Genomic DNA, 22687 nt, shown 5'->3' on the forward strand with positions numbered 1-22687 from the left:
AAGTGTGTATGGCAGACGGCAAATGAATCTATAAATATTTATCCCAAGGAAGAGGGAAGCAGAAGCTCCCAGGGCTGCACTTGCTGCTGGGGACACCCCCTCCCTGGGCCCCCACCCATCCTGGAGCCTCCTGGCACTTGGGCGCCCCCCCAGCCCCGCCCACCCGCTCCTGATCTCGGCTGTGTGCCCGCCTCAGTCCCTCATGGGCCCCCGCCAGCTGCGATGCAGCTGTGCGCCCAGGGCCCAGCCCCCGCCCGCAGGCCCCCCGGCTCCGCCCACGCCCCCTACACCTGCCCTCCAGCTGCTGTTCTGCTCCAGCCCACCTGCCTTCCAGATGTTGCCCTCCCTCTGACTCTACTGCTGGTCCCAGGGGTGGCGGTGGAGAAGGGGCGTGGGCCTGGGGTGCAGGGCAGGAGGCAAGAGCAGGCCTTACTCAAAAGCCCAGACGTGTGTGAGTCTGGGGCTGCGAGCTGGGGTGTGTGTGTAAGAGCTGAGGTCCGAGGTGCCTGCCCGCCCGCCTTCCGGCCCACCCTGTGGGGCCTTCTCCCCTCCCCCTCCATCAGGGCCCTGGGACCTGCAGACTACCCCCCTCGTGGTCTGACCCCAGGCTCCCGTCCATGTAAACATTCCCTTGACTTTCTTCCCTAAAATATAAACGCCGTGGCCAGGCCTCAATGGGAGGAAGCCATCCGTCCCCGGCCCTGTCACTGCCCCTTTCATCTCCTTCCCGCCACCAGCCTGCCCGCTGCTCTATTTACACTGGACACTTCCTCTGGGAACAATACTGCCCAGGAGGCAGGCTTGGGCCGGAGGGTGGGAAGGCGCGGGGGCTGCCGTACTGCTCACCCAGGGCCCGGCTCCAGAGAGGAGGCGAGGGGCGGGGCGGCTGCAGGGAGCCCAGCCAGGCCTGGGGAGAGGAGCGGGTCAGCATCTGCACGCAGGCAGCCAGCCCAGGGCTCCCCCAGCCTCCTGCCTCGGGCCCCAGTGATGCCGGATGGGCCGGGGCGAGCCCTGGGAGGTGGCACAGCACCATGGTATGGCCTGGCTTTTGGGGTCAGACAGTCGTGAGTTCACGGCCTGGCTCCAGCCCCTCGCTAGCCCTGGGCCCTGGTCGAGCTTTCTCCCTGTGAAAAGGGCTGCAGGACTGTAAGATGACAGAGGGTGCTTGTCTGTGCCAAGCACAGGGCCTGACAGTCAAGGACCTGGGGAAAGGCAGCTGAGCCCTGGGAGCGGACAAACAGGCAAGTGTGGTGCCACATCTGGGCACGAGATCCCTAGACCAGGAAACCACACCTGGCCCAGAAGAGGCAGAGGAGACAGGAGAGGCTGGAGGGCCGGGCCACGGGCAGGCTGCCTGCTCAGCAACGAATGGCCCCTCGCCGGCTCCCACAGTCTGAGCCTCCCCTCCCGGGGCTCCAAACGCAACAAGCCCCCAGCAGGCAGGCAGCTCTGTCTCCAAGCTGAGTGGGTCCTGCTCAGGGTGGAGAAAGGGAGGGGCGAGAACTGGACTGTCCCTGCACCTGTTGGACGCTAGCTCACGACCTCTCACCATGATCCCGTGGGGCAGGTACTGTCGTCGTCCCATTTGACAGAGGAGGAGACTGATCCTAGAGCCGTGAAGACACTCCAGAGCCCGAGCTCATGAAGGCCGGGGCTCAGCAAGGTGCGGGGCCGCCACTGTGTCCCCACAAAGGCTCCAGGCGGGCTCCAGGAAGTCCCAGGCTTCCCTGTCCACCTCCTCCTCACCCTCACTCCCGGTTCCCGTAACACGGAGCCCCCTAAAGTGTTAACTGTGATGGGTAAAATGGTGCAGCAGATTGCTACAATAAATAATTTACTGATATTTATAAATATGCAAATCAGCCAGCTTCAGAAATCGAATGAAGGGAGGGCCTCGGGAGAAGGGCCCGCTATGGCAGGAATCTCATCACTCCCTCCAAAGGCTGGGGGAGGCCAGGGCTCCTGCCAGTTCCGAGGGAGAGAGGGGGGCTCCTGTAGCTGCACCTGGGCCCCTCATCCCTGATCCCTGGGGACTACGGGGGTGGCTGGAACGGCCACTTCCTTGCCTGGTCAGGGCCAGGTCCTCCCCTGCCCTGGGCAGCCTGGGCTCAAGGGGACCAGAGGCTCCAGTGCCCACTGCCCACGGCTGGGTACCTCAGAGTCACTTGTCCTGCCTTGGGGGTGGGGGTTAGTCCCCAGGGGCTGGGCAGGCCTGGCAGCCCCTCCCCACCAGTGAGTAATGTGTTTTGGGGCCGGGCGGACTGTCAGCTACCAGGCTCCGGGTGCTTTATGGGCTCTGCCTGGTGGCTCTGAACTCCCTGGTAGGAAATAAAGTTCTCCCTGCGTGTCCCTTCTAAACATTTCACTCAGTGGAAACGGTGTTTAAGAAAAATGAGGACATATTTCTTCCTAAGGATGCAGTGTCCCCTTTGGGCAGCCTAATGCCCGCTGTATATCAAGAAGCGGCGAGGCAGGGGCCAGGCACCCGTCCCCTCGGGTTGGGGTGGTCTGGGCCCTACTGCCTGCTGCCAGGCGGCTCGGGGGCCATGGGCACCGCTGGGTCACTCTGGTGGCCGCCCTGGCCCACACTGCCTAGAGCAGTATGGCAGCTGGCACCCTCTGAGCACTACCCCCTGTGCTGGGGACAGTGCTGGGCAACTCAGAGCATCGCCTCAGTGGTCCCCCAGCATCCCCATACGGCCGCTGTCCTCTCCCTGTTTCTGGGTGAGAAAGCAGAGCTCACAGAGGTTGTCAACTGTCACGGTCACCCAGAGAGTGTGCCAGAGCCGGACTCCCACTGGGCTCTGATGTCGCAGCATCTGAGACCCCACACATACCTCCCACAGCCTCCCAGCTAGGGTGGCAGCAACATTGGAGCTTCCCTGCAGCCCCTAAGAACTTGAACCTGACAGGCCACGAGCCCCCGTGCTGGGGTGCTGCGCCTATGTTCAGGCTCTGGGCTGAATTCTGAGGATAAGGAGCAAGCAGACTGTCCTGCCATGACGGCCTGTTCAGTTTAGACGAGGGGGCAGACGTTCAAGTCATTACAAGCGTGATCACTGCGGTGAAAAGTCTCGGTGCCACAGCAGCGGCGAGTCTGGGAAGCCAGGAAGGGTTCCTAGAGACATCTGCTCCGGCCCTGCTCCCCACGAGGTCCCTCAGGGCCCCCCCGCCCCCCCCCTCCCCCTCCCCCTCCACACAGCCCATCTCCATCTTAACAGTCCCATCTCCCCAGCCAGGACCTGTCCCCGAGGAGAGGGGTGTCCTTCTCTCTTGGGCCCAATCCCATGCCTCGTTTTTGCAGGTGGGAGGAGTGGCCACTGCCCCTCAGGGCTCTCAGCTGGGTCCCCTGGTCCCCCACAGCTCCAAGTCGGGAAGCGGGGGGCCCGGCCGCTGGGGGCCCTCCTCGCCCCACTTTGTTTATTTATTTATTATGATTTTTTAGTCCAGTTAAAAGGTTTACTATCCAGACGCGTCTAAGTGGCCTCACTTAGCGTAAGTAACTCTATAAATCAGAGGAGCCGTAAGCATCCACCGCGCAGGCCGGCTATCAATCTCCCCCAGGTCACAGCCAAACAGGAAGGGGAGAAGAGAAGAGTTACCGCCCAGGGGAGGTTTAAAACACACACACACACACACACGCACACTGCACACACAGACCGCGCGCACGCACACACGCTTGGGCGTCTCTGTATTTGTACAATCATATTATATTCACACGTGCACACGAAGAGCGGCCCGGAAACCGGCTGTGCTGTGTGTGTCATGATAACAACGCACAAATGTGGCTCCTGCAGCCTGAAGGGGACACAGCCTGAGGGAGGGGTGAACCCCCGGGGCCGGGCTCTCCGTGCCTGAGCTGCCCTGCCCAGGCAAGCAGCTCTGGAGGGCGGCAAGGGGGCTCTGCTGGGTCCCCTCCCCTCCTGTGGCCCCTGCCTCTGCCAAACCCCAAGGGACCAAGCTTTCCCCTTTTGTGCGCCGGGGGCAGGGAGGTGGAGCCCAAGGACGGGGCAGGGAGGCTGTCAGCTGCAGGCCGCTGACAGGTCCTCGCCCACCGTGCCCAAGGCTGGGCACACACAGCACAGGACACCAGAAGGGCAGCACCATCCAGAGGAGCAACCGGCCACTGTGCAGAGCCCTGGAGGGTGCCCAGGCGAGGCGACCTTTCCACAGCGGCCTCAGGAATGCCTCACCTCTGCGAGTAGGTGTGGCTGGATGCACACAGAGCTTGGACACAGGCTCCCACCCCGTCCCCAGAGAGGCCGTGGTCCTAGAAGGCCCCACTAGGAACTGGGGTGGAGAGGCCACTCCTGGGTGCCCCTCGGCCTCTCCTGGCATCCCCTGGGGGTCCCCAAGGCCAGGCCAGACAGCCCGAGGGTGGAAGACCCGCCCAGGCCCACCTCCTCTCCCGCCTCGCCCAGAGGCCTCCCTGGCTCACCCGCCCGCCTGCCCGTTGCATCTCCCCATGAACTCTATTTCTCTTTCCTCTCTGAAAACAACTGAGCTGTAAATACTGTTTAACCTTCTCCCCCCCTCCCCCCCACCCCCTCCCCTCCGCACTATAAAAACACAAATATGCCATAACTCAGCCGGCCGGCCGCCCAGCCTCCAACATGCCCTGCGCCCGGGCCTCTCAGGAAGGTCATTACAAACGACTTTCCGATTCACTGCTCCTGAAATAATTTTGTGTATTAAAACCTGAATCTGCACTTTCTGGGGCCGAAAGCCTCGCTTAATTATGGCGGGTGTCCTTGGGACGGACAGTGATCCTTCACTCGCCAGCCGCGCTCCAGCCCTCCGCCCGCCAGCCCGCCCCCCTCCCTGGGCCCAATCTGTTTTCAAAGTGTGTCTGTCCTTTATTAAATTGTTTTCTTTTCCACATTATCAGTTGCCATGGAGACCTCATCTCTCGGATTATTTGAATTTCATTATATCTATTGATTTGGGAGCATTTCATCTTTTTTATTGTTTTTCTGTCAATTTTCAAAACGAATAACCATCTAATTTGCGTCAGTGCTGATTATGTTTGTCCCTCAATAGAGGTCGGCAGCTGCGCTGGGGAAACAAATCAATGAAAAACCATCATAAAACTCCCCACTCCAGTCTCCAGGATGTGTGGGTGACATTCCACGCCTGCGAGACACACACTCATCAGCTCCAAGTTCGGCTACGGTGGCGGCAGCTCCGCTCCACGTCCGCCTCCTCTGGCCTTAATATTTAATTCCGCGATTTGGGGCATTATTAGTGGTGTTTTTATTAGTGCGTGTGCCTGTGAGTGTTCGGTGGTGGGCTGGCTGGTTCACTAATTTGTGGGTGAGGCAGGGAAACCCCGGAGGAGGGCAGGGCGGACAGTGTTGGGGGTGTAGTGGGAAGCGGAGGAAAGGGGGGATGCCCCGGGGAGCGGATGGGGCTCGGGACCGGGAGGTCCGCAATGAGGGGCTGGAAAAGGGGGGCCACAGCAGGGGGGCCGAGCGAAGGGGAGGAAAAGAGGGAATTCAGATTGCTCACTTTGTTGGGTTTTTTTTAAATAATTTATGCAATTTTAAGCATTTATGTATAAATTTTTTAATAAGCCACCCTGGAGCAGGATGGCCATTAACATCCCAACGTCCTTCTGTCCAATGGACTGGCGGAGAGGATCAATTTCTGAGAGTACTTTCCCTTTTTATGACATGATAAAATGCTTTTAAAGCAACTTACACAAATACGGAAAATTTTTTTCTTTTTCCCCCGTCCCCTCTCCCATCCCCTCACAGCCTTCTTATCCACCAGGGAGGGGGGTGCGCGCGCACGCACACTTGTGACCGTGCTCTCTCTCCTTCGGGGGAGGGGGCTGGAGGGGAGGCTGGCCGGGAGAGAGCCCCAGTTCTAACTGGAACTGGCCGCCTGTCCTTCTAACAAGGGCATAAACTTTCATTACCCATGCACGCAGTCAAAGACAATTTAGGGAAACTCGCTGCTCGGAAAAGGAAAACCTCAGCGATTCGTGGCCCACGCTGCCGCTGCCATCTGGGGGGCTGCTGCCGTCTCCAGCGTGAGGGAGCGGGACCCTGAACCTCTGGCCCTGCCCGGCAGGAGGCACAGAGGGGCCCTCGTGGGATGCAGCCAAAGAGGGAGAGGAGGGACCAGACGGAGCCCTGGGAGCACCCAGCCTTGGGCAGAGGCCAGGCCCCCTGGGTCGCGCTCTCCCCCGACACCCCTTCGCTAACCCCAGCCGGGCGTGGGCCCTCGAGGGCAAGCACAGGACTCGTCATTTCTGCCACCCAGTGCTGCCGCAGAGCAGAAGCTCAGCTCTGTGGACGGATGGTCAGACAGAGGGACCAAATGAAGATGAAGTAGGAAACTGGGCCCAGATGGCCTGGGGTCCGTGCAGGAGACCCACAGGTGCTGGGGAAAGGCTCCCTCTCCAGGGGTCACCTGCTTTTTTGGAAGTGGGTCTGGGGCAGGAGTACCTTTGGGTGTAAAGGATGGGGGGCACCAGAGCGAGAGGGGGTGGCCTGGCCACCATCACCCCAACCCTGGACTCGAGCCCCTAACGCCCTGAGACGGAGCCAAGCCCTTGTGAGGAAGAGGGTAAAGGCCCGTGCCCAGACTTGGGGACAATCCTTATTTCCATGTCCCCTTCACCTCGTAGACCCTCCTCCTGAGAGGGGTGGGGGTGTAGGTGAGGGGCCTGAGGGGTGAGCCCTGTCCCAGGGCTGAGGGGGATGATCCTGGTTCCCAGGGTGGGCCCTTCCCTGCCACTACGGGACAGCATCCAGCCCGCGGAGACCACGCCTGGGCAGCTGGACTTTGGCAGCTTCCAAATAAGACAAACTGACATTAGGAACTTGGCCGCCCTCTTAAAAACCTCCCACTTTAAGCAAGTTACATCTCTGCCCCGGACATCAGTGTCCTCACCTGAGATGCGGGGTTGTTGAAAGGAGGACATGGGGTGACATGTCTGGCCCAGAGCCGTGCAGCACGGTGCCTGCCACCGTACTGGATGGGGACTGTGGACAGGGTCCCCGCCTCAGTAGCAGGAAGCGCCGGTGCAGTCAGGGCAGAGTCCAGCCCTGCACGGCCCTGCCTTTGCCCAGGGATCCGGGAACCCTCAGCGTCCTCCTGCTTCCCCACCTGCCACAAAGCCCTACTTTCTCCTTGGGCCCTCCCACCCTGGAGCCCCCGAGCCTCTCTCAGGACGCATCCCACCCTCTGGGCGAGCCTGAATGTGGACAGCCCAGGACGGGCCCCACGGTGTTCTAGGCGCTCAACGACAGCAGCACGGGAGCACCCTGCTAAGGCCAGGCCACCCCCAGCCCTCGCGGGACGCAAGCGGAACAGGGCTGCGCCCACCCTCCTCCTCTTCGGTGCGCAGCCCACCCCCCCAACTGTCATTAAAATAACAAGTTTCTGTTACAATCTAAACATTCCCACATCGCATAAAGGGTTATATTACACCCGAGTCACTCCCGGGCCCGTGTTTGCACAGAAAAGCTCACGGCAGGTCCCCCCTCCTGACGAAGTGACTTATTAAAGTTTAAACAGTAATTAACAGAACAATAAAAATAAAGGGATGTTTGGGGAGTCATAGCGCACACAGGGTTTTTGGCAGTGCCAGCAGTTTTTCAGTGCCCTGCGCTGGCAGCAAAATGTGACTGTGAAGCCAGGGGGCACGGAGGACCGGGCCAGCGTTGGGTCGGGGAGACTCCAGGCCTAGAAGGTGAGAAACTGAGGGCAGACGGGAAGGAGGGGAGGAGGTCCGGGAAGCCCTTCTGGAGTCTGTATGGGGCCACCAGCCCCACTGGGATCCGGGGTAGCAGGGTGGGCACGGTGGGAGCAGGAGAGGAGGTCTGACACTGGCAGGAAATCCGCCGAACCAGGGTGCGGAGGCTCTGCGATGCCAGAGCCTAGCTTGGCCCCAGGCACTTTCTGGGAGCGCAGTGCCCTGGTCACATCCAGCCAACTCCGGCATGGACCTGACTGGGGGAGGCACTGGGTACCCAGACACCATGAGCACCACTAGACCCTGTGGTTAATGATTACTGGGCCTGGACCCCAGCCACTCTGGGCTTCTCTCCCAGTGGGGCAAGTACCTCTCCCTGCTCCCGTGGCCGGGGCGGTGCAGTGTACACCCCTGAGAACTCTCCTGAAGCCACTGGCCCCTACTAATAAGCATGAGTTAGGACTCAGGGGACAAGCCTGCCTCTCTAGCCTCTGGGAGGGGGAGACCAGATGGCCCGACTAATGCTGGGCCCCACCTGAAGGGAGGAAGTACTCGGCTCACTAGGCCAAGGTGGGCCCCACTGGTGGAGTCCTCCTTTGCGAAGGTCCACAGGGAGCCGGGCCTGGGGGGCTGGCCTAAGGCCAGGACGCCCTGCAACTAGCAGGCCAGGCCTCTCATCCTTCGCCTCTCCTGTTCTCCCTGCACAAGTTCTACCCAGAGGCTGAGACACCTGGGCTGGGGGCGGGGGTGGGTGGGGGGAGGCAGGGAGGAGCCTCGGGGAAAGGAGGGGCTCCACCTGGACGAGGCCAGCGCGCTCAGTACTTTACTTTTCCCCCCGAAAGCCTTGGGGGCTGGAGAAGAAGGGACAGCAGGAATGCTTGGTGGCAAAACAATGCACGTGTTTTATCTCATGCCAGCCGGGTGATGGGCACCAAGGTACCGCCGGGCTGGCCCTAGGCTTACCAGCTCCCCAAGCTGCCCTCTCACTTCTTCTTCTCCCAGACTCCCTGGGCCCCAGCTGTCATAGGCTACGTTGGTGGGGTGCTCTCCCAGGGCCGTCCCCTGACCTTGCACCCCAGAAGCCGTGGCCAGCCTTGGTGCCCTCGCCTGTCCTTCCTCTCCAAGGACAGCCTCTGTAAAAGCAGTGTTCCCTCCTCAGCACAGGACATGAGTTCCCAAAAGTGTTTTTTCAGTATAGCATCCCCAGCTCAGGCTCTCCCAAGTAGGGCAGAGCGAAGGGTGCGACACGGGGACACCGCGAGGACCATGACGGTGCCCTCCACCTTCCTCTTGGCCTTCTCCATCTCTCTCAGTGCCAACCTGCCCAGGCCTGCCTGGGGATCCTGGTTCTGCCGTAGCCTCCCTCTACCCTGGTGCCTGCCGCTGGCAGCCTGGCCCAGTGTCGAGTCCAGAAGCCAGCCCCTGGCCCAGGCAAGCAGCCCCACCAGATCCCTGGCACAGGTTCCCCTGGTCTTTCCTCCACGTCACAGCTGCAGGGGCTGACGTGAGCAGCTGCAAGCCACGCGTGGAGGTGAGACGCTGGGCTGAGGCCAGAGGCTCTCTCTAACCTCGTGTCTCCTAGGATCTGGCTCCTGGGCAGCTGGTGGGCACAGAGGGCAGGAACTCGCTTTGGCTGGGCCTCCACGGTGCCCGCCCATGCCACTGCCTCTCAGCAAGGCCCCTGCAGGCACAGTCGGCCAGGGGAGCACAAGGCCCCAAAGACCTGGGATCTGGGCACAAACTTTGCTTCAAAGACGTGGAGAAGCGCTATAGCAGCTTTCCTTTCCCTCTCTTCCACGCAGAGCTCGTTGGGGCTCCACCCCCTGCCCCGAGATGAGGGACCCTCGGTGAGGGGAGGGTAGAGAGTCAGGCAGAGAGAGCTCAGGACGGGGGCAGGCGATGCTTCCCAAGCACCCAGCTGCTCTGCTCGGGAGCCAGGCTGCGAAGAAGACCGACAGGAGCTCCAACCCCCTCGCCAGAGGAGGCTGACTGAGTCCCCCGGTGCCCAAGGAGGGCAGGCGGGGACAGAGTTCTTCTAACTGGTGTGCTCTAAGGTGGGCAAACTGGGAGCAGGCTGCTCATCCTAATCTGCTGTTTCCAGAACCCCCAACTTCTCCCCTGCCCCCATGGCACGGCAAGGAGCTCTGGCTGGACAAGGAGCTCCTGCGGGTGGCAGCTGTCAGGGTCATGGCTGCCCTAGATTCGTACAGAACTTTAGAACTGGAAGGGGTCTGAGGCCCGAGAGGTCGAGAGACTTGTCGAAAGCCCAGGTCACTCACACGTCAGGACCAAACAAATCCAGAGGCCCATTTCCTGACCTAGGCCCTGTCATGACCAGCAGATCAAATTGCTCCACGTCTGTGTTTTAAAAGGGAATTTTCTGTGACCTTGGAGACCGCTCCAGGGCCCATCAGCCCCGAACACCCCACGGATTCCCTGCTGGAGAGGCTTCAAGCTCCACATTTGCCCACCTGGGCAAGGACCCCAAATGGTTCTGAACCAGCACCCCGAGGGTGCAGGGCCTGGGATTCAGGCTCCTCAACTCTCCCAGGGAAGCACAAGTGGCATCTGGCTCTATGACCTGGCTTACCCCCGGAAATGGGTAGGACACGTGGGTGGCTGACCATGTGGGAGGGGGCGCCTGGGCACATGGAGGGCGCTCCGGTGTTGGCGGGAGGGGCCTCCTCTTTCAGGGACTGAGACCCTCAGAGCTTGTGAGCTGTGCTCTGAAGGGAAGACAGGGCAAGCGCTATTCTAGGATTAGAGGAAGGGCCTGGGAGAGGCAGGCCCCGGGCAGGTAAGCACAGCCTCCAGGAGCCCCAGGAAAGAAGGCGGGGGTGGCAGCAGGTGGCAGAGAGGTGCTATGGACAACACTGCCACCCCACCCTCCCTACAGCCCATCTCCACAATCCCCTTGCTGAGGCCAATGACGATGACATGAGGGGCCTAATTTAGGAGTATTTTTAAAACTGTGGCCCTGGTGGAGGGGTTTAGCAGTTGTCAGCCATCTGGAGTAAGGAATTACCGTCACCTCCCTGATCCTATAGTCCCTAAACCCAAAGCTGGCTATGGCTCAAGGCGGGGGGGGGGGGGGGGGCAGCAGGTGGGTGGGGGATGGGGCCTATTCCAGGGCGGGGCTTCCCACAGGCCAGGAAGCACCTCCCCTCACCCTCAGAGGGGGCCTGGGGCAGAGGGGGAGGGGGCCGGAGAGCTCCGTGTCCTCTGTGCCCACGCGGGCTCTCCCACTCGCTCACGCACGCTCACTCCCTGGGCCATGCCGGCTCGCGCAGGGGCCGTCAGGTAAATTAGATCTGAAAGCTGACAATTTCTGACCATATTTCCTTGATTATTTCAAACAAATGCACAGCAGCCGCTGTAAGGAGATTAAAGTGACATAAACGTCCCGAGTGGGAGGGGGGAGGGCAGAGGATTCAGGTCACCCCCATCCGTCCCCCGCCTGACAGACGCTATATCGCTATCCAATCCAATAAAAAATCCCCCCCTTTTGCTTTAATTAATTTTACAGCTAGCTTGCTTAATTACTTTCAATCAAAATCCTCCTGCCATCGCAAAATTAGAGATGGTTGAGCTCCATTAGCCTAAATTCTTCATTTCCATATAGAAAAGAGGCTGTCTGCATAGCCAGCCTGGGCCCCCGGCAGGACAGACGCCCATGTGCCCGCCCGCTGCCAGCCAGTCCACTCCTGGCTTCCGCTCCATGGCTATCTCTGGCCTGTGCATTTCCCCTCATTCTCCTCCGTCCTTGCTCCTTGGGCTGAAAGAGGTGAGGTCTAGAAAGGGTACACTCCCCCGCTGCCCCCAACTCTTCCCGATTCGTGCAGGGACTGCAGAGCTGGGCTGGACTGCCAGGGTTGGGCTGCCCCTGGCAAAAGGAGGGATGATCCTGGGATCCTGCTACCCTGCTAAGGGGCCTCTGCTGCTCCCAACCCAGGGCAGACAGTTCTCCTGGGCTCTCTGCCTCATCCCTCCTCACGAGGCAAAGCTCCCAGCAGAGCAGGACCACTTCTAACCTTGGACTTCGGCCCAGGAGGTAAACACCCCTGGAACCAACATCATGCAGGGTCACCTCTCTGCTGCTTCCTGGCTAAGGCCCTGCTCACTATCAGGGCGACCCCAGGGCCAGCTGTCTCCATGGTGCTCACAGGCAACACGGCGGCCCCCACAGACTCCCGTGTTCTCCGGGGGCCCCATGTGGGCCCCTGCTCATCCTTCCGTATCCCCGGTTCCCAGCCTGCAACAGCTGCCCTGCTCCTCCACGCCCAGCCTGGGTCGGGTGGGTGGCAGGTCTGGGCTCTGTCCACATCCTGCGCCTGCCCCCGCTCCCTTCTCTCCCCTCCACCACCTCCTCGCAGCCCCCAACCTCCACTCCGGAAGCTCCACTTCAGGTTTTCCAGGCTACAGCCCCGAGTGTCACCACAGGGTCCAGCCCAACCTGGGCTCCAGCTGATTAAGGATCTGCAACAGGATGTAAGGATTACAGTAAAACCTGGCTCCGGATCTACAGGGGCAGTGGGCCAAGTCCGGGCTCTGGGACTCCCCTCGCCTCCCCCTTCGGCACGCCCCCTTTCCTCTGAGATGCTGAGGGCCAAGAAAGCCTGGGCCTCTGGGCCCTTCGCGGGATCTTGGCTGGGCGCTGGGAATTGGATGACAAGGGGCAGCATGTGGGACTCAGGCCAAGTCTGGCAGGAAGGCAGGACTGGCATGGGGTGAGGAAGGGGATTTATGGCTGAAACCTGCCCTAGACCCTCTATGGGGACAGGAAGCCAACCTGGTCCTCCCTCTCAGGGGACCCGCATGGAGGTGGGGTGTCCTGGGTCTGACTTCTGGAAGTTCTCAGTGAGGCCCTTCCAGGGAGCAGGCTTTAGGGCTTCCCCATCGCTATGGCTGAAGGATTCTGGGGTTGGGTGAGGTAGCTGGACCTGGACCTGAATCTGGAGCCAGTCTTCCTGGATACCAGGGACCCACGGTCAGTCTGCAGCCTCCTCGCGGATCTTGCGCTAAAGGGTTATTTAACCTGAGTCCTCCTCTTCCTGGGTCAGTTGAGTTTCTCAAATACATCCCAAGTACCTTATGGGCACTGTCCCTGCTGGCCCTAGGGATCCAGAGAGGACGGTTTCAGGTATCAGGGAGCTCAGATTCTGATGGGGAAGAGACACCAGCTCCAAAGCATTCCCCACGCCACTGAGGGCACAGAGAGGAGGCCAACTGTGAGTTCCAGGAAGGCTTCCTGGTGTCCAGGCCCAGGCTCTGCCTGGGAGGCCAGCAGGTGCAGAAGGAAAGGGGGGCGGTTCCGCTGGGCTCGGGTTCCTCCAGCCACTCTTCCCTCCACGTAGGGCTGCATCCTCTCTCCTGCCCTCTCTTCCGTGAGTCATCAGCAGAGTAGGCTAGGGAGCCCAGGAAAGGCAGGAGCAGCCCCAGGCCTCGGGGGCACTTAAAGACTTCCTGGTCACTCTCCCTCCCCCTGGGGCGGAGCTGAGCTGAATTCTGGCTCTGCCCGATGCACCACCATGCCTGGCACAGACAGCCGAGTTGGGAGAAGGGTGGCTGGCAGAGCAAGTTCCAGGTCAGCTGCCCAGAGCTCGAAGGGGCACAGCCACAGTGGGGTGGTGAGGTTCCCCCCATCTCCGGCCTGCCAGCCAGCACCTGTGGCCGGGAGCACCTGCCTCTCGCCCCACTCACTCCTTCAACTCAGGAAACACTCCTTCGATTTGGGCCCGGCTACCCCTCCTCCTATGCATCCCTCAGGGGTCCCGGTTGAAATTTTACTTCCTCCGGGAAGCCCTGCCAACTGCAGGGCCCCCTTCCTCTGCCCTCTCATCGCACCCGGCTCCGTCAGATAGCACTTCTGTAATAACTTGGTTAATGACCCCTCTATTTCGCTCAACTGCAAGGTCTGCGGGACGGGACCACTGTTTTAGCACAGCGCCTGACCCAATAAATATTTACTGAATGGATACAGAAAACTAAGTGCTTCTCAAGTTCATTAGGGGTAGAGCTGGGATTGGGGGTGTGGCCTGACTTCTGTACCAAGCCCTGTGGAGCTCCAGGACCTTTCCTATCTGCGAGGGTAGGACTGAGTCTGAAACCCCTTCTCTTGGGTCTCTGGCCCTCTTGAGCCTCAGGCTCACCTCCAAATGCCCTTCGCAGGGCTCTGCTTGGAGAACAAAAGAGGCCCCAGTTGTTCCCACATTTCTCTGGGAGAGGAACAACTGTTGCCGGCCAGGCCCTTGCTGAATAAATCCAGCAACTGTTTGTAGTACAGCGCAATTCTCTCCCGCTACTCCTGTCTCTGTCCCAAAAAAGGAGAAAAGGAAATCGAAAAAAAGATGGGGGAAAAATCCCATCCCAAGCCCCACGATCTCCCTTCCCCCGCTATCAAGTCCGTCTGAAAATGTTAACACACAAAGGGCATGGGGACAGCCACCTGCCATTGCAGACAACTGGGACAGCCGCAGCAAAGGGTGAGGCTGTGAGATCAGGACCCAAAAAAAGGAGGTGAGGGAGTGAAGGATGGAGGGGTGGGGCATGGGGCAACAGGAGAGATCAAAGAAAACGGAGAGACTTGGAGGGCAGTGAACGCCCAGCCCAGCAGTCGCGGGAAAGGGTCCTGAGGACGAGTGGAGGGAGAGGCCAGAGACCTGCAGCGACACCCAGAACCGGAGGGCCCATGAAGGCTCCAGGAGGCCAGGCTGGATGGGGAGGCAGGAGGTTTCTGTGGGAGCAGCAGGTACAGTGAGGGGAGGCGAGGGAGGGGAAGAGGAGTTGACTGGGTGAGAGGGAGAGAGGTCTATTAAAAACCTCAGTGCATAACACAAAATGTCAGGGTTTATAGCTTCATTCTTGGCATTGCCGGGACTGAGAACCCTGCACAGAAATGTCACCGCTTGTCATGTTTAATCACCTGCTGTTTGTTAACACCTTCCCTGCAAGGAGCCTGTCTCAATCTGCCCCTGGGCCCCCAAGGGACCCGGAAACAGAAAACATCCCCATCTCCTTCTTGGTCCCGCCTCAGGGTCTCAAGGGAGGAGCTCCATTTGCCATCCACCTGAAGGTCTCCCAGGAGCCCCACAGTGACCCTTCCTATCAGGCAGGCCAAGAAAAGGGACCCATATGGTCCTGGCAAGGGGCTAGGACCTCTGGCCGGGGATGGTATGTTTCAAGTGGCCAGAGCCAGGGTGCTCCCAGGCTGACTCCCTTTCTCGTGCTCCTTCCACCTGCCTTTCTAGGGCTGCCTGTCCCTTCTGTCCAATCCACTCCTGTCCCCCCACCCTGGGTGGAAGAGAAGATAAATAAAAGAGGGCCCGCTCAGAATCCCTGCAGCCTGGAATCCACCGATCTGTCTGCTTGAACAGCAACTGCCACACAACATCTAACATTCAAAGCCACCATCCTTCTAGTCACAATCCTGCATCACGCCATCTGTGGTTCTGGCGTGGCTCTCTCCCGGAGCACGCTTTGCTAGGTTGTTTAGACTAGGAATTCTCAGTCTTACTGCCCCATAATTCCTCCCTCTGGGGTGGGAGGGTGGAGTAGGCCACTCAAGCAGCACGTGTCTTCCCAAGCACACCTGGCTGTTCCCCACCCCTGAAAGCATGGTATGGTTAACACCAGGCAAAGGGCTGGGTCCTCTCTCAGATGACACCTACACAAACTCAACACAGCCCCCAGACGCAAAGCCCATGCAGGGACAGCTAGCTGTCTGCAGAGCAGCAACTTGATCCTGTACAGTTCCCGAGGTAGCCCCGTTACTTCTAGAAGCAGTGAGGGCCAGTGGTGAGCTGAGCTGCAAGGGTCTCCCAATCTTTCCTTCCAACAAAATCCATGCTTACACAGAAACATATCTGACAAACATGCATCCCAGGAGAATGCCCGTTCATTCAGACTTTCTTCCTGAAGAACTCTTTGTCCAGTCCATTCATTCCCATTTCAATAGAAACAAGTCAGAATGTTTTTCAACTCCCCTTTGCTACTTCCCTGCAAACAGACGGGAGCACCCCTTTCTCAGGAGATAGGCAATAATGAATGCTTTTAGAGGAGGCTTCCTCCAAAAAGTTCAAAATGCATTTGCATCAACAATTGCCTTTTACCTCGCAGGGAAGGCCCGGGGATGCGTCCACGTGTTACGGCTGGGATATAGGTGGAGCCCAGAGATGGGGATGTGGGCCAGGCAGCACAGTCAATAACCAGGGCTGAAAGTGGCCTCCACTGCACGCTGCCACTGGAACGGTCCTTGGGGAAGCCCTACTCTGGGTCTGTCTCCCTGCATTTGGAAAAAAATCCCTAAGTGTCTCTGGGCCACCTGTTTCCCCACTGGTGAAACGGGACAACTCCCTGTGTCTTTCTCCGAGGGAACTGATGAGAAGAAATGGATAGTAGGTGTGGTGTGCCTGGAGTCTCTTGGAAGGAGGGCACTGGGTAAACTCATGGGGTTTCTGCCGTCATGATTCTGCATGTTGCACCCCTTCCACTACGGGGGGAGGGGGCTCAGTGTTACAGGGTGGGGAGGAGTGGGGCCTCAGCTGCAAGACCTTTCCTACGCCCAGCAGAGGTTTTCAGGCAGTGGCCTGTCGTGCCTGGGGAGGTGTGTGTGCACACCCGCTCGAGTCCACATGCACCTGGCTGAACGCAGCCCACGGAGCCGGAGCCAGGCGGTTTTCGGTGGTGCCAGTTGTTAAGTAACCCATCCTGGACTGAGACTATCCTAGTTCAGGTGCTCAGGCTCGCCAGGACCCTGAGGGAGGGGCTGCGTCAATAAGCCCATCCTTCCGCCTCCAGGCCTGAGGGGGTTCACGGGCCATGGGTCTTTCCAGTCCTGGGCAAACCAGGGTGGGTGGTCACTGCATCGCTGACCACATCGAGTGACAGCTGGAAACTGCTCCCGAAGCCCCTCCTTCTTGGGTGTCAAGAGAAGCGCTCCACCTCCTGGGTGCACTGCCCACGTGGGGCGGGAGGTCAGACTGGAGCCCCTCCCACCTTGGGGATTTGAAAAGCTGGTCCCCGTCATTGAAGGGGACCCTGAGCATACATGGAACGTGTCCTCCCAACTCAGCAGGCCAGGGCGGAGCCCCAGAGGAGCCAGGAAGCAGGGCCTGGCCTGAGGTTCAGGGGAGCCCCCTGGTTCAGAACTGCTTTGTCCAAGCCACTTGGATTTATCAGATGAGCACGGCCTCCCGGCCAGGCCCCCTGGTATAATCCTTTCATTAATTTACTATTGGATGGGAAATTACTCCTTACCCAGGAATATAAGTTTTCATCTTATTTTAAGTTAGGTTCTTAAAGCAATTACCCAGGCATCTGGCGATGACTTCACCGCTGCGGCCGGGCCCTGGAGAGGAGAAGGGCGGCCCTGAAGCTGCACAGACCCCGGGCTCCCGGCCCCGCAGGGGAGTTCAAGGAGAACTGGGAGCCCCTAAACAACTGTCCTGGGTCCTGGGAGGGAAGTGGGGGGCACACCGTCATCTCTGATATTTGCTGTTTGTGAAAACACTCCTCTCTAGCACCACCTGCCCCGTGAACCTACTGGTGACAGTTGCTGAAAAGCCTCAGCAGCTGGTGCCGTGGGAGCATTTTCTATTTTTAATTGTTTGATCGGAATATTAACTCATTTAGGCCTGTTCCCAAGGCACACTTCCCAGCCAGAGGGTTTCCCCCATTCCCCAGACCTTCTTCTCTCCCTGTCCAGTCAGAAGTAAACTTTGAAATTAATAACCAGATACACAGACCTCTGCAAGTTTGCACAGGATCAACACACCGGAGAGAAAAAGAAAGACGGTCCTCGCCGGCCACAGGGTGGCCCCGAGCCATCCTCTCAGCCACCAGGCGGGGGAGGTGGCTCAAGCACCTAAATGCCCCGCTGCTCCTACCTGACCCCACTTTTCCTGGCCAGCCTCTCCCTGTCCCCTCCGGTCAGCCCCACTGACCCAGTCTGCTCACTTGTCGACCTCAAGGGCGGGGACGCTCAGGAGGCTCCCAGGGAGGGGGCGCCGGGAGGGAGGCACGTGGCCCTGGGCTCAGAGGGGCCGGGCCAGAGGCTGACTTTCCTTTCAGCTTCCACTTCCGAGAGGGAGGGAGAGAGGGCAGCCTCTCCACGGAGCCACAGGAGAACGTGCCAGCCAGTCCTCCCCGGGAGCAACACCAAGGGCTCCAGGCCCAGCCCCGATGGGAGAGTCACCCTGCTCATCCTGAGCTAAGTGTCGCTCCCCACGCTGCTGGGGACAAACCTAACCCCGGTGGCCCCCTTACCTGTCCTCGGAAGGCCCCCGACCCAGCACTGGGGCCACTTGGCCTCTTCGCCCTACATGCCCTTGGCCCCCCTGCCGTGCTCTTCCCTCTCAAGGTCACAGGGCTGTCCACACCAGGAATATTTACTCACCAGACTGGCCCTGTTAGCAGCACTCACCACAAATATGCTTTCTGATAAAGTTGGCAGAAAAAAGTTCTAGAGCTGGAAACAGTGTCAGAAATCATCCCCCACCCTCACAGTGTGAGGCTGTGAACAGGTCGCACAACCAGCCGGCCAGAGTCCTGGGGGAGGCTTTTGTTGCTCTCACTTTTCTTCTTCCTGTTTTACTTCCCAACATACAGCCTGTTGCCAGGGGACCAAGGGCTGGGGATGGCTCTAAGCTCGTACTGGGTCTTGGCCCCCAAAGGGCGCAGCCCAGAGGCAGGGGCGTGGGGAGCGGCCCTCTGTTTCCTCCTGCCAGGAGCTCTCTCAGTGGCCTCTGGAGGACGAGGCCGGGCGGCCTCTTACCTCTGCTTCTCTCTGGGCCGTCTCACCTCGCTGAGCCCCCTTCCCACCCGCCCGCCCTTCCTCTGTGCACATGGGCTTTAATGTTTTTATTACCTGTTTGACTCACTGCCTTATTGCTTCTCCCCTTAATGGGGCCGTAACCGTGGAAACAAGGAATAAACGGCCACCAGAAAATGAGATGATTAAACAGGTCACCCTGGCAAAACAAACTCAGCCGAGGAAACTCTGGGAGTAGGGAGGGTAGGCTCCTCCTCCCCTCACCCTTGGCCAGAAGGCTTGGACCAGACCCCGGACCAACGTCCCCGTCCCTGGAACTGGGGCAGATGCAGTGGGGCGCCCCCTGCCGGGCAGTGGGACACCTGGTCTATCCCTCCCCAGGCTCCCCTATCTCCCAGGCAGCCCTCCTGGCTGGCCTTGGGCCTTGAACTCTTTGGCTGAGGGGTGGCAAGGAGGAAGGCACTGGCCTAGAGGGAGGTGAAGAGCAATGCCAAGGAGAAGATGCACTTCCTGGTGACACGACGTTCTAGAATTCGCTCCCTGCTGGCTTCCTGGATGCCTCCTGCTTTCTCACTGGGCTGGAGTCCCCCACCCGATGCATCTCCTGCTCTCACGCAGCATATTCCCCACCCCACCCCACCCCGCCTCCAGGGGCCCCTTAGTTCATGGAGAAAGCCCTATACTAAAAGGCCAATGTACGTCGAGGTTCAACTCGGGAAGCTTTCTCCTGGGAATCCCTGGTCTTTGGAGCCACACAATGTGTCTGTGTGGCTCCAAAGCCACATCCTGGACCAACCTGCTCCCACAAGCCTCAGGTCAGAAGGCTACAAGAGACGGCCCTTGTGACTTCAGGAAGGACTCCTTGGCCCCTTGGCACTGGCCAAGACTGTGGGTCCAGGAGAGCCCCCAGGAGGCAGCTCATGGGAAGCTCTAAGAACAGACCCCACAGCCCGATCAGGAGCAGCCCAAACACCACGCCGGGGGGCAGAGGTCCAAAGCCCTGGCCACGTGGGGCAGGCCGTAGTACGAGCCACCCCCTCCTTCTGGCCTGACTCCCTGCACTGCGTCTACCCAGCTGGAGGGGTCCTGGGAGTGTGAGCAGGACCTAGAAAGGAGGCGCATGCCATGGTGAGGTCTGCTGCGGGGAGATGGAGACGGGCACGGGAGGAGATAGAGCAAAGTCGGGGACCACCCACTGGTACTGCCCCCGTCCCCTCCGGGGCAGCAGACTGCGTGTGCAAGTGTGACTTCACGGCAAGACCCCCCGCCCCCGAACCCAGTCACGGTTAGCAGCTACTGGGGCCCCATCAACCACTCCCGCCCACCTTCGTCCTTATGCCCACTTTGCCCCTTCGTGTCATCCCTCATCCCAGCCCCACTCCTTCCTGTAAACCAGGCGTAGAAAGCTCTCGAGGAGCGAAAGCCCAGGTCCCAAGGGAATCACCAAATGTTTCCTGCCTGCCTCCTGCTAAGAAGCTGGCGAGGCAGTTGGCGAAGAGGCACAGGAATCAATCAATTCCACCAGCGCTCACAGTGGGAAGGCGCGAGACCAGCCCTGTACCGCACACGCGGAGGAGATGCGAACGCAGAGCCAACTCTAATAATGGTCACCATTACAAAAAGCAGTAGCGGAAGAAAGCAGGGTTCCCGGCCTTGGTCTCTTGGGGCAGGGTACAGAAGCCTGAGTGCCGCCCTGACACACCAATGTCATGGGTATAACCAGATGCTCAGAGCAGCAGGCCCCGAGCCAACCTCTGACCTCTTGTCTCTTTCCAGGGCCAACTGGGTGTGAGGTGGCAAAAGGGGAGGGGCAAGAAGGTAGGCAGGAGGGTCTGGCTTTAGGGAGCTGGGTGGCCTGGGCCAGAAGAGGCAGAAAACTGTGGTTGCACAATGGGAAGCAGCCGGGGCGGTGGGCTGTGGGGTGGAGGAGGGAGAGGAGTACAAGGCAAGAGAGAGAAGAGGCTGGTGGAAGTCTAGAAGGTGTGGGTGATACAGGAAACATCGTTTGTCTATCTCTATCTGTCCCAATACCTCCCATCCTTTGTCACGTTCAAAGGCCACTCCTTCACAAAGCTCCCTGGCTCTCGGCCCCAGCACGCCCACCTGGTGCGACAGATAAACACACCTGTCTCCCTCCACCAGGCAGACCCCAGAAGCCTGGGAAGGACCAGGCGGCCTTCATTTCTGCAGCTCCTACAGCGGGTGCTCCCCAGTGCTTACTGAATTGCAGACCTCACTACTTGCATGGGATTTCCTCCCCTTCAGGGCACGATATGTCCTGATGAGTCTGGGGTATGAGGATGCTATGCTGTGGTGAGGCAGCCAGAGGGGTGAACGCTGGACTACCAAGTTGCCACTTTTTCCAATCAATCCCAGAGAACCAGCCTCCTCTCCTCCGCTCGCTGGGACCACCAGCCCTCCTCCTCCTCCCCTTCCCTGGCTCCTTGCTTTTCCTGCTGTACTCTGGCCCAGCTACCCCGGAACGGCTGCTGCTTGCCTTGGGGACCCACAGGCTGTCATTACTACAGAGCAACTTCCTTCCCCCCTGAAGAGGAGGAGGAGGAGAAGGAAAAGGAGGGGCAAGAAGAGATGTGGTAGCAGCCCGGGTGGTCAGGGTTTAAAAACCAGCTCAGCGGGGCTTCCCTGGTGGCGCAGTGGTTGAGAGTCCGCCTGCCGATGCAGGGGACACGGGTTCATGCCCTGGTCCAGAAAGATCCCACATGCCATGGAGCGGCTGGGCCCGTGAGCCATGGCCGCTGAGCCTGCGCGTCCGGAGCCTGTGCTCCGCAACGTGAGAGGCCCGCGTACCGCAAAAAAAAAAAAAACAAAACAGCTCAGGGAGGGCAGTGTAAAGGACAAGCCTTGGGACCTGGGGTGGGAGAGCGAGGGTGGGGAGCAGGGGTAAAGAAATGGCCTGACTCTTCTAAGAACGGTGGGCCAGGCAGAGGAGGCTGACGGAGGGGGCAGGCGCATCACTAACCTGGCAGGGTCCAGGAAGAGGAGAAGCCTGGGCCCAGAGCTTCCTGGGTCCCACCCAATCCTCTGCCCAGGGACTTGAGCCAGGGGCAGCAGCTTTAATGAGGAGATGCTGCTGCCGTGACTCAGCCCTCCAAAGGTGCCTCCATTTTATTTTATTTTTCCATCATAAAAACCCAAGCTGCAACTCAGCCAGATTCCCTGGCTCTGGGGGATGGGGGAACACCAGCAGTGACGGCGAAGCCCTCAGAGAGGTCTAACTGGACCCAGTGCCCTTCTTAGACAGGAGAGTTAATGGGTTCTCCTGGTTGATCCCCAAGGGAAAAGGGGCCCGGGATGGGGTCCCTCTATGGATCTTTCAGACCTGCCCTCGCTGCCTCTGCCTCCTGTTGGAGAATGGCTACTGCAGGCCTTACATCCAGAGTTTTGCTCTGATATCTTATAACCAGTGCCAGGGCTGGTTCAAGGGGCCACTTCGCAATCCAGAGCTGCCTGTCTCGAATGCTTTGTTCCAAAGAGAAGGTCCAAATGTGTGCTTCTCACCTCGTCCACTCAACCCGTCCTCCAAGATGCCCCACTGAACCCTCTCAGTAAAATCAGGTTGGGAGCTGGAGAACCAGAGACCTTAAGGGTCATCTGATGCTCATGCCCCTCCGAACGTCACAGCCAGCCTCTGTCTGAACGGTACCAGGAAACTCGCGAGTTCGGAGACAGCCCATCCTGTCCTTGGCTCTGACTCCTCCTTCCTGCCAAGATGGCACCGAAGCACCTACCCCCTGCAGCAGACTGGCAAAACCGGTGCCCGACCTGACCGTAGGGACTGGCCCCAGCTTCGACTGGTTGAATGGGTGTACCTGGCCAAGTAAAGGCTCGAGGAAGAAAAATTGAGGACAACCTGCTCTGGCCCAAACTCGGCATGGACACGCTTCCTCCAGAAACAGCACAAGAACCTTCCCAGGCCCCAGTGTGACCAGAGCCAGCAAGGTTCCTAGAAGCCTCTACTCCTGGCAAGGCCCTGGCCTTGAACCGGCGGCTCACAGCAGTCCTGAGAGTCTGGAGGTGGGCTGACACTCAGAGCAGCAACTTTGTGTTGGGGAAGGCAAATTCTTTGCTCTCTGGGGTCAGCTACTGCCTGGAAGAAGCCTGTGGCCTTCCCTCTCCCCTCCTCGAGACTGTGTGTCCGCGAAGCATGTGGCCAGCATGTGGACAACCCACTCCAAGAACCAGGTCACTAAGCC

This window comes from Mesoplodon densirostris, chromosome 2 (genome assembly GCF_025265405.1).
Source record: "Mesoplodon densirostris isolate mMesDen1 chromosome 2, mMesDen1 primary haplotype, whole genome shotgun sequence".
In the NCBI taxonomy this organism is placed as follows: Eukaryota; Metazoa; Chordata; class Mammalia; order Artiodactyla; family Ziphiidae; genus Mesoplodon; species Mesoplodon densirostris.